Source organism: Callorhinchus milii, unplaced genomic scaffold, assembly GCF_018977255.1.
Source record: "Callorhinchus milii isolate IMCB2004 unplaced genomic scaffold, IMCB_Cmil_1.0 Scaffold2, whole genome shotgun sequence".
Classification (NCBI taxonomy): Eukaryota; Metazoa; Chordata; class Chondrichthyes; order Chimaeriformes; family Callorhinchidae; genus Callorhinchus; species Callorhinchus milii.
In genome coordinates this window covers 58,594,630-58,606,471 of record NW_024704743.1, presented here as the reverse complement: position 1 = coordinate 58,606,471, position 11,842 = coordinate 58,594,630, and the positions used below count along the sequence as shown (strand labels likewise).

Sequence of the window (11,842 nt, the reverse complement as noted above, 5' to 3'; positions counted from 1 at the left end):
AACTTCACTTTGGGTGAGAGTGATTTGGAGTCAGGTCTAACTGTACTTTACCAGCTACCAATCACTCAACTACAAGGACGCTTTCATATTGGTGACTCTTTCATATCATTGAGTAACGGAGACATCAAACTATTTGAAATGTCTACATCTACATGGTCTCCCTGGCATCTTAAACCGTCACGCCTAAGATTGACAAGTAGGCTCCCTTTATTATTTTAAAGGGAGATACCAGGCATATGTTAGAAACAAAATACATGTCAGGTAATTTACTTCATGGCTGTTTGTGAAACATGGCGGTGCACAAATTCACTGCTGCATTCTACAAAATACACAGTCACTACACTTTACAATACATCCTATGAAGCACTTTGATATGTCCTCCTGACCTGAAAGGCACTGTACCAAAATCAAAGGTTTATTTTGCTATCTACTGTCTACATTTTTAGACCATCCACTATCTACAGTGTCTACACTATCCACTATCTACAATATAGCCCACAAAATACACACTTTATAGTATATTGTGTGAAGCGCTTTGAGATGTCTTGGCGATGTGAAAAGGTGCTTTATCAAAAACAAGGATTATTATTATTTTTACAGTGTCTACACTGTGCACTATTTATATTATCTACTCTTCACTGTCAACAGTGTCTAAACTCTACGATCTACAGAATCTGTATCTCCAAATCATAAATGCATTAGAAACTGTCTCTACCAGCCTTCAGAATCCTTCAGAATTGTTTGTGAATCTTGCAATTAAGTTGAAAAATGGATATGTTCTGATTAGCAAGTTCCGCATTTTGAACAGCATTATCAAAGCAGTATTCCTTTTAAAAAGTATATGTCTGAATCAAGGTTTCAAATACTTGCATTTTCAAATTCATTTGTTTTTACTTTCAATTGTTTCTCCATTCTCCCATTTTCTTGTCTTGTTAATAAATACCATTTATCCCTATAGTCATCCTTCAGCTTAGAAGCTGCAATGGTTTGAGCTGAGTATTATTTATTAATGCTTTACCACTATGCTGCTGCTATTCTCAGCAATTTATTTTTATTGAATTGATATAGTCATATATTGTACTGAACTGTATTCAACATTATATAAATAAAGCATTGTGGCACATTTCATTTCAAGTAAGATTTTGCCCTATTGGAAACACTGGAATTTCAAACACTTTGCTCGGAAGTAAAATCGTCTGTCAGGTTTTTTTAACCACATGTTCCTTTGGTGCAGAGATCTGAAGCTGACAATGTTGTATTTTGTACCACCAGATGGATGTCATTGATTCTCCTTCATGCCTTTGCAGACTGGAAAGTTCAGCATTGCCTTCATGCATCTTCAGCACTAACTCAAACTGCTTAGCGGAGACGGAGAACTTTTCAAGCAAAAAGAAATTTGATTTTATTGAAAAAGAAAGCATTATTACTGTATTTTGCTTGAACATAAATTCTGCCAGAAAGTTGGGTTGGACTCCAGTTTGCAGAATTCTTCCTAATTAACTTTGTCACTGAATGAGTTAGACAAATCATAGTGTGACCCAGACATGCATAATAATAATAATCCTTGCATTTGGTACAGTGCCTTATCATGTATTCGAGATGTCTCAAAGTGCTTCAGATACTATACTGTAAAGTGAATTGACTGTATTTTGTGGGTGAAACGTGGCAGCCAAATTCACACAGCAGTGTCCCACAAACAGTTATGGATTAAGTGAACACATTTTAATTATTATTGTTAGTTGTTTTTAATTAATTTTTTTTGAAAGAATTATTACCTCCGGAAAAGCAATCCACCTAATCGACTAACAACCAGGTTCCTACTTACTGCTAGGTAAACAGGCATGTGGAGTAAGGAAACTTGCCTAACATTTTGCCCTGCCACGGAATCAAACCCAGGTTCTCTCGCTTGCGAGGGGAGTGGTCTAACCACTGAGCTACAGGACTTCACATGCATGGAGAATCAATGATCTTTATATATATCTGCTGGCATCAGTTTTTACTGCACAAGTGATTTATAATTGTTTTATCCTCATGTATATCGAATAATAATCATAATTTAGTCACTAATTCCATGACTGTTTGTGGGACACTGCTCTGCGCAATTGGCTGCCGTGTCTTGCCCATAAAATATACAATCACTACACTTTGCACTATATCCTGTGAAGCGCTTTGAGACATCTCGAATGTGATAAGGCACTATATGAAATGCACAGATTATTATTATTATTATTCTGTGGAATCAAGAGCTCTCCACTTTATCCTCACTCCCTCGGAGTGTGGACACAGCTGCGATTTGAGATTCCTCCGACTTTGATAGAGTGTGGTCTGATGTGGTCCCCAAACTGTTGTCTTCTTGTGACAGATTATGAATGAAATTCAGTTTGTCGCAGACAGAGTCAATGCTGGTATTCATAACGGCCACTGTAATTTCAGCCCAATTGTCAGCTGTGAACTCCTACCTTCAATGTGTGTTCAAGTCTTTTCAAGCAAATAGGAGAGTGGAATTTTGAGGGCAATGAAGGACAGCAATGACGATAATGTGGTACTTTCCCCTTCTAGTTAAAAACACTCCATCCAGCTGAGAACCAATATAAGTGAATTACAGGTGGATGTACAGTTAGAGAGGACAGTTTTCTTATTATCAGTCTATCTGTGCTGGCTCATCAGCACAGCAACTGCTTCAGCTGATAGATGGCTTTGGTAAACTGTCAGGCTATGAAATCAATCAGGGTAAATCTGAGGCACTAACAATGTGTCTGAGTGGCTCTTCCCTTCAGCTTGCATAAGTGCCTTGTTAATGGCTCAGAGTGTGCCTAGAGCATCTGTCAAACTGGCACTAAACTGGGGTCTGCAAACCAGATGACAGACAATGGAAATTGTGCCCCATTTCTAGATATTTCTTGAATTATGTATTTTTTAAATGAATAGCAGGAAGTTCTTCAGGCTTCCTGTTTGCTCTTATTTTGCTGATGTTTCTCTGCAGCACTGAATGGCTAAATTACCTCTGTCTGCAGCACTGAATCATTGTTAAAAAAGACTGCAGTACAATTAGCTCTCTTTGTGACTTTTCTGTTTCAGGCTCTTCATAGTCGTTCGTCATGTCAATAATAGTGAAAGCATTCATTGTCCTTTCTTTCCCCTGGGGAGAATTCCAAGATTCAGATTGATATACCATTATTGGTAACACATAGCTTTCTAACATACATTGAATATTGATATTTTTCCTCACATTTCTTTTAGCTTGTACAGAGGCTTCTCACCCAAGGCAGATTTTTCATTTCATCTTAGTAATAATGAGCCATCTTGCATTACTCATCTTGCATCAAGCTTCTGAATCATTTCAGAAATCGTAACAGTGCCATTATTTATCTAGCAGACCAGATGGATGCATGTTGTACACTTGGTTTGCACAGAGGCATTTTTTAAAATCACAAATACACAGGAGCCTTTTGTCCTTGTAAAGGGGATGTTTTTTTCTTACCAAGCAAACAGGAATTTACTTGTATGGAGATTTGTTGTTTCCACTGAATTCGAAGGGAAGTGTTGCTGTAATAAATCAGAATTTACTTTACATTCTGCTTGGAGAGAAGGAACAAAATAAGTTAAAACTGAAATACCCATGGAGTATAAGTACATCTTAGACTAACTACTTCTCAAAAGCCTTTTAATGCTATGCTGCAATTCCCCATCCCTTCCTTGCTGAAGTTTGCCTATAAATGCAGTCATTTCGCTCAACAGCAAATCCTGTGAAGAGCTTTGAGACACTTCAACCATGTGATAAGGCGCAATATCAAATGCAAGGAATATTATTATTTTTCTCTGTGCTCTTCAAGTGACAATCTACAGCCTAAGGTTTTTCATAGTCTTAGCCTTAAGATCTCAATCTTAATATTTAAAGTCACATAGAATTATGGACAATTCTTCATTTGGAAGCTTTTTCTGCAATTCCTGTTAAGAATTTAAGATTTGTTCTCCTGAAATCCTGCATAATCTTAAATTTTGAAACAATAGTCTGAAGGCTAAACTGTGGATTTACAATTGAAATAGCTTTTGTTATTTTACAGTGTTCTGAGACCCTATCCTGCATGAAGGGCGCTACATAAATACAAGTTTTTATTGTTTTTATTTTGTAGTAGGTGAAATTTGGGGCTTGGAGTTGTTTCCCCACTAGCTTGATATAATAATAGTAATAATAATAGTAGTCCTTGCATTTGCTATAACGCCTTATTGCGTTGTTGAGATGTCTCAAAGTGCTTTACAGAATATACAGCTAAGAGAATTGACTGTATATTTTGTGGGAAAAATATTTCACCGAGAACTAAGATAACTGAACGATAGGATATATATTTAGAAAAGATAATGTTTGCATCATTAATATTGTATCCTAAGGTTAAATCAATTATTTTTGAATTTTTTAAATTTCTATGGGATTTTTTTTACATGAAGTTGATAAGATAAGTTAATACTGTTTTATCACACCTTAAAGTGCTGCAAACTTTTTCGTTGCTGAGCCTGCCTGAGGCGGCATGTAAAAATGTATCGATAGTTATTTATAGCACACATCAGAGGCCCACGCTGGAGACTTATTTGAGATTGTTTATATTCAGTCTGGAAGTGATTTCTGTGACACTGCCTGACCTCATATCACCATGAGTTACAAGTGTCAAACACAACCTCAGATTTACATTTATTAGTCTTTGCTCCACTGGTGGAGAGACGTCTGAAAGCTTAATTGCTGCATGGTGAAGGGGACTTTTGTTGAACTCACTTTAATTAACTTTTCACTCAACAAAAATGGTTACTTTAAACATCAAGCAGAGGTCAAATAAAATCTACCTTTTAAAGGGTTTAATAGTTGGCCCAATCATTTATTCCAACATGTTTGTGTGTCTCATTCATTCTTTGATTTAATATAGCCTTTTTTTGCTGTCAATTTCAAATTTGCTAACTTTCACTTTATTCCATAAACTCACTTGATTAATCTCCCCCCTCACCACCCTGCCTGAGCCATTCACCGAGGGTCAGTTCTGCTACCAAGAGTGCTGGCAACTCTTTGGTATCTTTACCAGATAACAGCTGAGGTGCACACTGACCTTTCATCCCTGTGCTCAATTTCAGGCTGGACTGATCGAATAAATGTCTCCTATGCCTAATGACCTTAAGCATCCTATGTGCAAAGTGTTCAGACAGTCTCAGCCCAGTTCCTAGTGTGTGTGGGCTTACAGGACAAAACTGCTCTTAATTTAGAAATAAACTAGTAACTGCACTCAGAAAGTTGAGAGGATTAGTTGTTGTGGGGCTTGGAAAAGGTTAGACTGATACAGTAGAGGTTGGAGTTGAGGAACACTATTGGGTAGAGTGCAGGGAGCTTCACTGGGTACTAACACCTGACGTTGTATAGCATACCTTCACTGAGTATGCTACACCTGACCTTGGAGTCTTTTGACTGTGGCGCAGCATATCTAAAATGAGAAATGTTCCTTTTCCTAAAATTTTTGGAAATTGCTCACTTTGTTCATGATAAAATGTACAGTTTTTAAAATAAAAATAATCTAGATTTTCATATAGCCGAAGAGTTATAAGGAAAATCTGCACCAGATCACAAAATATCTTCATGGCAATTAGGCAGAAAAATACGAGGAAATATTGGATCTTGAGAGCTTGACACAATACCTCCCTCCCTCAAACCCAATAAAGTCTTTAGCCAGGATGCAGCAACTCTCCAAAGGACTGCATTCTAACTTGAAGACATGCTGCTGAGATAATAGAAATATCACTGAAAATTAGCAACTGAATTTTTTGCATTTGCTTCTTATTTTATGAGAAGATGTTTTTTTAAATCTCGTACTTTTTAAGGTACAAAGAAAACTTCATCTTTGTTTTATATTACCTGGGTAAAAATGTGATAGTATCATATCCTGGTTCAGATTTTTCATCCCACCTGTTTCTAAATTCTCGGGGTAAAAATAACTTTGTCAGACAAAATGCATGGACAGATGTAAAATAAAGATTTTATTTTCAACTAGTATTAGAATGGCTTTTATTCCAACAATATGTTAGGAATTCCTGCAGCAAATAGAGATTCAAGGAAATGTTTGACCACAAATTAAGTAGAGGTGTATTTATTACAAATGGTAAGAAATAACTGAATCACTACTAAGTAAGTCTAAAAATATGTTGCCATCTATAAACATAAAAATCTCAGTAATGCTGATTATTATCCAATTGATTTATTGTTGTTTTGGTCAATCTGTGCCTCTGTCCCAGGTTGAAATAATATTGTATAGAATGCAACTTAATGTGAAAACTTTGAAGACTTTTTAAAAGATGTGTAAATACAATACATTTTACATTACATCCTGTAAAGTGCTTTGAGATTTTTGATCAACGTGAAAATGTCTTATATCAAATGAAAGGATTATTGCCATCAATATGCCAAAAGACATCTAAATCACAGACTGAATAGAATAATGCATCAAATGTTATCCCTGTTTTATAAAGATTTACAAAGAATATATAACACAGAAACAGGCCATTGAGCCTAACCAGTCCGTGCTATTTTTTAAAAAAATTATTAATATATTTGGTACAACAGAAATCCAAAACAAAACACAATGTACAACATCATCTGTTACATTTTTCTCTTTCTCCCGATCTTTATGTTACATTCCTTCACCGCACACAGGTTGTGCACAGGTTTTTTTGGGACGTTCCCTTTAAAACAGTTGGGAGTCGCCCCTTGTGTGCACCACATCCATGTGCACGCCTGTATACACCCTGATAAGGCGCACTTGCCGCTTTTGGAAGGTGTCCAGATGTGCACCGTGCGCCCACATGTTTACTGTACATACATTTTTGGGAAGTTCATTTATTTACATCTTGAGGATCTTTCTGCACATTTATATGGTTATCCTCATGTTTATTTTAGTCATAGTTTTGGGTGAGCTTGTGGGCTACCCGGTGGGCACGTCTGAGCAGTTTGCACAGGAGTAGCTCCTGCCGGGGTCAGGCTCCATCTGACCTTTGCTGAGGTTGAGCTGAGCTTCAGTTTGTTCCTCAGTATATAATCCCTGATCCTAGTGTGTGCAAGCCTGAGGCAGGCCCTCACCGTCCCCTCGTTCTGCCAGAAGAATCAACCAGTCTGTGCCAGTGTTTGTAATCCATGAGTTTCCACCCACTCCTTACTGCCTCCCAAATCCTTCTATTCCCCTCTCCCTCATGTGAAAGCCACGTTCCCTCTTTCCCTCTTGAATCCCTGATTCAACCATCACTTCACGCAGCGAGTTCCACATTCACACTGTCCTCTGTGTGAAGTAATTCCTTCTAAATTCTCTTTTAGTTCCCCAGTCACTATCTTATATCTGGTTAGAAATTCTTCAAACAGTGGAAACAACCTATCAATGCTAACCTTATTGAACCCTTTTATAATTTTAAACCCCTCTCTTATATCCTCTCTTAAATGTCTTTTGTTGAGCAAAACTTACCTTATCCAGTCTATCCTTATAGCAATTACCTGCCAGCCCTGGTATCATCCTTGATAGAGGAAGGTAGGGTGGCTATTCTGGATGGATGAGATCCGAAGTGCCCTTTTCATTCAGCCAAATCTCTTATGTGAAGTACAGCGGTGAATTGCAGGATTGTTATTCAACCCTCCTTCATATAAATAATCAAAATAATAATAATAATTTGGTCACTCAATCCACAACTCTTTGTGGGACACTACTGTGCGCAGTTGGCTGCAGCGTTTCATTCACAAAATATACAGTGACTACACTTTACAGTATATCCTGTGAAGCGCTTTGAGACATCTCAAAGACATGATAAGGTGCTATATAAAATGCAAAGATTATTATTATTAATAATATCCTATTAAACCCATGCTACTATATCCTTCTTAAAGTGTGATATCTTTCTTATACTGTTAAATTGATGTTTGAGGATTTGAAACTGGCGTCCTAATCCATGTCAATCTGCAACCGATGGTCCTTTGGAGAAAATAGAGGTAGAAAATAAAGCTAAATGGAGGACACATCAGCTGTTTGAAAGATAACCCTAAAACAACCCTTTTCAGGCAGAAAATTAGAATAGTGCTTCATTTACCAGATAGTCTCCAGAGAATCCTTCATTCTCAAATTTCTCTGTTGTCCTGAGTTAACTAAAATATATGAGCCAGTACATGACCCTGGGAGCTTGGCAAACAGGACAGTAATCCTGCACTTGGCATCAAACTCCAACTGCAGATTAATTGAATGAAACGATTTCGGAATTCCAGAAGACATTTTTATTTGATGACAGCACATGCTGTCAATTGTTCCCAGGACATTAGGAGAGTCTGTAGTAAGCAGAAGATTCAGGTTAGACTTACTGCAGGGTCATGGAGAAATTAATACAATGATCTCTTTATTCTAATAATAATAAGAACATAAGAACATAAGAATTAGGAGCAGGAGTAGGCCATTCGGCCCCTCGAGCCTACCCCGCCATTCGATAAGATCATGGCTGATCTTCAGACCTAACTCTAATTACCTGCCCTATCCCCTAATCCCTCTGTTTTTTTAATATCTATCAGTCTCAGCCTTGAAGAATGTTCAAGGACTGAGCATCTACAGCCTTCTGGGGTAGTGAATTCCATACATTCACTACCCTCTGAGTGAAGAAATGTTTCCTCAACTCTGTTCTAAAAGGCTGGACCTTAATTTTAAGACTGTGACCTCCGGTTATAGATTCTCCTACCAGGGGAAACAGACCCTCAGTGTCTACTTTATCCAGCCCTTTAAGAATCTTATACGTTTCAATAAGATCTCCCCTAATTCTTCTGTACTCTAGAGAATATAGCCCTAGTTTATTCAGCCTATCCTCATCCCAGGAACTAACCTAGTGAATCTACACTGCACCCCTCTAGGGCAAGTATGTCCTTTTTTAAATACGGAGACCAAAACTGTACACAATACTCTAGGTGCGGTCTCACCAAGGCCCTATACAGTTGCAGCAAGACTTCCCTACTCTTGTACTCTAAACCTTTTGCAATGAACGCTAACATGCCGTTTGCCTTCTTAGTTGCTTTCTGCACCTGCAAACTAACTTTTTGAGACTGGTGTACAAAGACACCCGAATCCCTCTGCACACTAACACTATCTAATCTCTCCCCCTCTAGAAAATAATTCTTGCATTTGATATAACGCCTTATCACGTCTTCGAGATGTCTCAAAGCGCTTCACAGAATATACTGTAAAGTGAATTGACTGTATAGTTTGTGGGCAAAACACAGCAGCCAATTGCGCACAACAGTGTTCCACAAACAGTAGTGGCCACATTATTATTGTTATAATTTTTTTTGGAGGGACCATTACCCCTGGAAAGCAATCCGCCAATTGACCAACAACCCGGCTCCCACCCAACGAAAGCAAACAGAGGCATGTGGCGCAAGGAAACCTGCACAAAACCTGCAAGGCAAGTGCACCAACCACTACGCTACGGGACTTTAGGCACATTTCGATAGGAAGGGGGGAGAGGGAGGGAAGGAGGGAGGGAGGGAAGATGGGCAAGTGCAGTCATTAACCTGTATAAGGGAATCAAAGATAGAGGGCTGGGTCACAGATGAAATGCTGGAAATTGGAGGGACTAACGCAGGCCCAGAAACTCTCTATGAAAAGCGTGGTGACCTTGACCACCACTGAGATGGTTCATTCTGTGTGCATCTTTGGAAGTCTTGGTTGCCCTCAGGCCAAATCGATAGGACACTGTCAGGAGGGAAAGAGGGTATTCACACACAAACCAGTCATAATTAAGTGGTTTAAGTGGTTTAAAACAATTTTCATCAATGAGAATAATTATCGCATATCTCATTTTCAAATCTAAAATCTGTATTGGCGCTATCGAGCTTCACCAATGTTAAGCATTCCGAGATGCTACCCACAGGAAAGGCGCTATAGAAATGCAAGTTGTTGTATACTGCGACAGAATGACACAGAATTGCAACATCAAAACATTCAGATAATATGACCTGAGCTCAATAACTTGTCCCTGGTAGTTTGTCGATAGTGTGATTAGCTTCCTCTTCCTCCTGCTCTCGATCAGTGATAACAGTGTGAGTCCTGGAGAGGCCATTTTAGAGACACACTCAGATTGATTTGGTTACCAATAAACTGCACTTGACAATTACCTGTGAAGTACATTTTGATGTTTTGCCACTGTATCAAATGCAAGTATTATTCTTGTGATATTTTATTTTCCCCACCTTATTAGAGCTTGGAGACAAGGGAATTGGGCCAGTTTTCATTAGATAAATTTGAAGGAAAACTTGATAGAGGTCTTTAAAATTATGAGTTTTATTTAAGCAGGTAGAGAGAAATGATTTCCACTAGTTGGTGAATCAGTGCCTGGAGGCATCAATTTAAGAAAATTAGCAAAGGAGCAAAGGGGGAAATTGGAATTTTTTTTTACACAGGCTACATAGGATGTGGAATGCATTGCCAATCAACTAACAACTGGGTTCCTAGTTATTGCTAGGTAAACAGGTGTGTGGAGTAAGGAAACTTGCCCAACGTTTCACCCTGCCCAGGAATCGAACCCAGGTCCTCTCGCTTGCTAGGCAAGTGCTCTAACCACTAAGCTACAGGACTTCAGGTAACAGTGGAACTGGACTCAAGGATAAGTCAGAGACGTAGATACTTTAACATTTCTAGCAATGAATTATGCCAACTCAACTTGTGAAATAAATTAACCAATATTTCCCACCAGTGCTATCTATATTACTAAATTAAATAACCTATTAATAAAGAAAAAGCAACCTTAGTGTCAATGCAGAATAAAGGTTGTTTCCAAACGAGAGCCTACAGCATTTCAGTGGTTTTGATGATCAAGACACTGTGAAAAAGTAAATCTAATTTATTAAAGACACTCAAACCATGTAATTGTTTCCCAAGGCTTTTCAATTTGATTCTTTATCCATGCATAAGATTCATCGCCGTGTAACTAAGATTCTCAAAAACAATTCACATCAATACAGCTAACACATTTCTTCTCTGGACAAGGAAAAAAAGCACCAAAATTTTGGAAGCTGACGTTTCATGACTTATGTAGTAGACTGTTATATTTCGTGATTTATTATAATTTGGGCATACTTCACAATAAATTACAACACACTAAAACACTCTGTAGAATTAAAGAGGAAGAACATAGATGATGGAGAAGGCAATAGAGGGTAATGGGAGAGGGAATTAGTAGGCACGGAGGCTCACATGGATTATGAACACCTTGTTGCCCTGTTTCTGTGATGTTTCATGTAATTCTATGTAATGGAATCTGTTATATGCTGAGTAGCATGCCTTATGTAAGACATTTAAGAAATGTTAATTCTTTTTGCAATCACTTATCAGCAACAACAACAAAATTACATTTGTATAGCCCCTTTCACGTCGGAAGGACGTCACAAGGCACTGGACAGTCAGAGTTTTGGACCTGAGCTGGAGGTTGGGGTCGAGGTGAGTGGAGGGCAGGGAGTGAAGCAGGGTGATCGAAAGCATGGTCGAAAAGGAGGGTCTTGAGATGGGTCTTAAAGGTGGCAAGGGAGGGGACGAGGTGGAGGGACTGTGGGATGGAGTTCCAGAGGGTGGGGCCAGAGTGGCAGAAGGCTCGTCCTCCAACAGTGGCGTGGGCGTGGTGGGGGATGTGAAGCAGGCCAGAGCCCGCTGAGCGGAGGGAGCGGGCAGGATGGTAGGGGATTAGGAGGTCCCAGATGTTGTGGGGAGCAAGACCACGGAGAGGTTTGAAGGTGAGGACCAAGATCTTGAACTGTATCCTCTGTGTGATAGGAAGCCAGTGAAGTCGGGCGAGGATGGGG

The 11,842-nt window shown here is 38.8% G+C and overlaps 1 non-coding gene across 1 annotated transcript; it reads right to left on the bottom strand.

Annotated features, from left to right (window-relative positions):
- Nucleotides 1-10,548: 10,548 nt before the first annotated feature.
- Nucleotides 10,549-10,622, bottom strand: trnaa-agc. Its single transcript has one exon. It is a non-coding gene; the product is annotated as a tRNA-Ala (tRNA).
- Nucleotides 10,623-11,842: the final 1,220 nt, after the last annotated feature.